Genomic DNA, 4,277 nt, shown 5'->3' with positions numbered 1-4,277 from the left:
TGCTTATTCCCATGGTTAACAGCAAGGCAGAAGATAATGAATGGAAAATGGTCAGTGTTTAAAATGGAATGCACCAGTGTGTCCCACCAGGATCTGTGCTACGGCTTGTGATTTTTGATGTATTCATAAATGGTCTGTGTGTGAGCAGTCAGGGGGAAAATTTGATGGTGAGGCTGAAGAATGCAGGGTAGTGAAAATGAGCAAGACCTCAGAATGAAAGTTGGGGGATAAAATGACAAATTAAATAATAAAATAAAACGAAAAATTAAAGTGTGGGTAGGTGTCATTTACAGGGAGAAGCTCTAAAACTGCAAAGGTGTTCAGACCAGTTATCCCCAAGTGGGAAAGCGGCCTGGGGGGTCAGTTACAGGTTTTCTCCCTTCCTTCTCAGAGAAGGTACAGTGGAATTAAGAAGCAGAAAAGGGGAAAGGGAAATGATTACTTGTTTTGTTTTACAGTATAGGAAAAAAAAGTGTATTTATTAAGTAATGACATAGCAGGGTGAAGCAAATTTGAGTACTCTTCCACTCTGCATTTAGGAGTCTCCCTCACTGGAGATATTCAAGAACCATCTGGACTCAATCCTCAGCTAAGTGCTCTAGGATGACACTGCTTGAACAGGAAGGCTGGACCAAATGTGGTCTTTTCCAATCTTATCCACTCTGTAACTCTGTAAGTCTGAGGAATTAATTAACTAGGATTTCTGGGATGCAAAACAATGCAGAATGGATCAAAGGCCACCAGATTCTCTTATGGAAGAACAGCCCCGCAAGGACCACTAGACAAAATGATGTTTTGGTCAGAATAAGATTAAGCTCTACTTAATCTTATTCTGGCCAAAGTATGGCTTTATACCTATACTGCTCCTCCATCTGCTCCAACCACACCCCTCTGGCCACCTTCACAGCCAGAATCTGGTGCAGGTTTGTCCCCTAAATCTCACAGTGGTTTCTGTGCTCTTGTGGTGCACCAGGTGGAGAAGGCTGATGGGCAAAGCGCTTGTCAAAAAGCCAGCCCTACATACAGCAAAGTCTCACCATGCGAGAACTCGGTGTGGATAACAAAGTCAGCCACAAGACAGGAAAAGATTGTATCTCAAGAGATGCTGTCACAACACTCCATGGTGACTTGACACAGGCTGGAGTGACTCCATGGTCACTTGACACAGGCTGGAGTGAGGCTAAGGGTAGTGTGGAGTAGCCCTTGTCTGGGCTGAAGGCCAAATCAGTCTTTAAGACACATTAGGGGAAGGAAACATGTCAACATACTCTATAAAGTTGCCCAGGAAGAAGGCAAACAACACAAAAGCTGCCTTCGTGAAAAGAGTGAAAGTGCCAGACCAGTGCTTGGGTTACAAAGATTCCTGAAACTCAAATGTACAATAGAGAGGATGGCCAGACTGAGGAGAGGAGGAGAAAAAAAACAGAACTGTGAAAAAGAACAGGAAAGGTTGAGAATGGAAGGAGAGTGAAAATTGTTTCAGCCAGCCTAGTGGAGAGTTGCTGGCCAGATACCTCAAGGGCCAAAGGTGAGAAATTTTAGTTTGGACAGGACAAACTAACCTGGAGTACATCTTAGTCCAGAAGTGATTGACTAAAAGGTGTGCAGCCAAGGCCATTCAAATGCAAAGGATAGAGGGAGGTAACAAAGGGGCACAAAACATTTCTGCAAAAACAAGGAAGCAGGTTAGGGAAGCTTTCCAAAGGATGGTATGAAACACTAGTTATAGAGAACGAGTGTGGGAGATGACTGTTAAGGCCCAGGTTATGAAATAAAATTAATCCCAAGCCTTCAGGCCCAGAGCAGCACTTCCAGTTCTCACTCCTGTGGATTGCAAATCCTTCTTGCTGCTCTTCCCATCTTCCTGTGTGCTGGCTCCCCACGCCTGTGTTTCTTTTCCTATCCTTCCTCTCAGAGCTCAGTTTAGGTTCCATGGGGAATGAAATGCAGTGATCAAGGGATCCACAGGCTGCCTGACCCTCTTCTGAGTGCTGCCCTGCTCACTCAGCCCAGTAAAGCCTGGTATTTGCTCTCTCTGTGGGACCGCAAATGCATAAATCCTATAAATGTATAAATACATCTCATCACACACGAGCTGAACTATAGCATGATGTATCATGAAAGGTCTTCCCACCCTAGCTTACACAATTTATTCTTTGCTTACTTCTGAGACATTCCTTTCCAAGTGCCATGAGGTAAGATGCTGCTGTAGGAAATGAGGTAGGGCTGCTCCTGTACTTGCTGCTCTTCAATGAATAATTGGATCATAGAATCATAGAAAACTTGGGTTGGAAGGGACTGTAAAAACCATCCTGTTCCACCTCCCGGCCATAGATTGGGACACATTCCACTAGACCAGGTTGCCCATCTAGTCTGGCTTTGAACACTTTCAGTGATAGGGCACCTGAAGCCTCTCTGGGAAACCTGTTTCAGTGCCTTAACCACCCTCACAGCAAATTATTTCTTCCTGATATTTGATCTGTCAGTTTGAAGACATTGCCTCTTGTAAAATGTCTTTCTCCAACTCTCTTGTAACCCCTTTAGGTATTGGAAGATGCTATAAAGTCTCCCCAGATCCTCCTCTTTTCCAGGCTGAATAATCCTGACTCTCAGAGCTTGTCTTCATAGGACAAGTCATGTTCAGAGAGAAGATGAAATTAATTCTTGGCTTTCCCACAGTGCTGACTTTGGCCATGAGCTGGGGGCATGCAGGCAAAGACCACAGTAGAGATACCAAATCTGCATTTTATTCTTCAGCAGCCTATTGTATTCCCAACTCTTCCTCCATTTTTTCCCAGCTGCTGGCACGCATTTGTGACATGACAGCCCAGGACCAGCCACACCACTCTCCAGAAGCTTGGCTAGACTTTGTGTGTAGACAGGGCACTGGCTGCTTGCTAATGACTCTGCAAACCAGAGCCCTGCAGAAACTATGCCAATGTCTCCTGTGTTGCACAACCTCCTCTGACCAGCAGCTTCTCACCCTCTCTTCCCTTGGTTCCCTCCTGCCTTGTCACAGAAAAAGCAGAAGTAACAGATGTGAGAGAGACTTGACCTGCCAACACAGGTGTGCTGCCTGGGTCTGTGCCAGGCTCCTGGCTGCACACACTGTGATTCAACTTGCACCCATTGCAACAGAGGCAACAGAAATCTGTGATTGGTCTGCTCTGCCTTGGGGAAGCTTGCCAGATATGCCATGAATATCTACCAGGGAACGATCCTGATCCCCCCCACCTCATGTCATTCCTGTGTCACTTGTGATCTGTGCCTGCAGCAGCACCCAGGAAGAGCTGGAGGCGCTGCTGGGGAAGGGCGCTTCACCACCTTCCTTGGCACAGCCATGATCCCTGCCAAGCTACAGGAGCTGCTCTGCAGCTGGATCTTAGCCCTGGGCGTGCACCATATTCTTGGCACAGGAACTAGGAAAGAGTTACTGAGGGACTTCATTACTGACATGCATTTCTCATACATGTCTCAGCTCTGCGCACGAGTTCCTAGAAAAGTTTTGACCACAAGTGGTTCTATGTGCTGCCCAGAAGGCAGGCTTCCCAGCAGCCCAGTGGTGGAGGAAACTAAGGAGACCACTGGAAAAGAAGCCAAGGCTGCCCAGGAAAATGCCCCTGGGCTCAGCCAGGAACAATCTGCCAACAGCAGCCTTTGACTGCCTGGACTAGTTCTCTCCTGAACAGCTTCAAAGCAGCTGCCAAAACCCAACATGAGGAAGAGAAAAGGTGTGCTAAAACTGCAAGGCAATGTTGGGGAGAGCCAGGAACAGCCATTGCTTCCCTGTCTTGCAGCCAGCAGCGCTGCCTTGTGATCCAGCACAGCTCAGCACCAGAGCAGAGGGAGGGAGGAGAAACAGCCCCATGACTAAAGGCAGTGCTGAGACACTGCAACCCACACCCTGTATCACAGTGATAACAGCACCAGCCTGGACACAGCCATGCTCCCAGGGATGGGGGCAGGTGGTGTGGGCAGCTCGGCTGTCCTTCGGAGCAGAGCCAGGGAAACAGAGCCAGAGGGAAATGAGGCTGGCTCGGAGGAGAGATGTTACAGGTGGAGTAAGGAGCACTCCAGAAGTACTTCAGGCATAAGTAAGTACAAGAGGAGCAGCTGTTACAGGGAGCAGCTGTATGCCAGGGTCAGTGCCCCATCTGCCTTCAGCTTCTCCATTTTCACATGTTCCCATATCTGCCCTCAGAGGTGTTAGCTGTTCTTTCATTTGTCATTTGTGGCTGAACTGACTGCAGGTAACAACAACAAAGAAAACACTGAGC

This window comes from Haemorhous mexicanus, chromosome Z (assembly GCF_027477595.1).
Source record: "Haemorhous mexicanus isolate bHaeMex1 chromosome Z, bHaeMex1.pri, whole genome shotgun sequence".
NCBI classification, from domain to species: Eukaryota; Metazoa; Chordata; class Aves; order Passeriformes; family Fringillidae; genus Haemorhous; species Haemorhous mexicanus.
Note: the sequence above shows the minus strand (reverse complement) of the source record.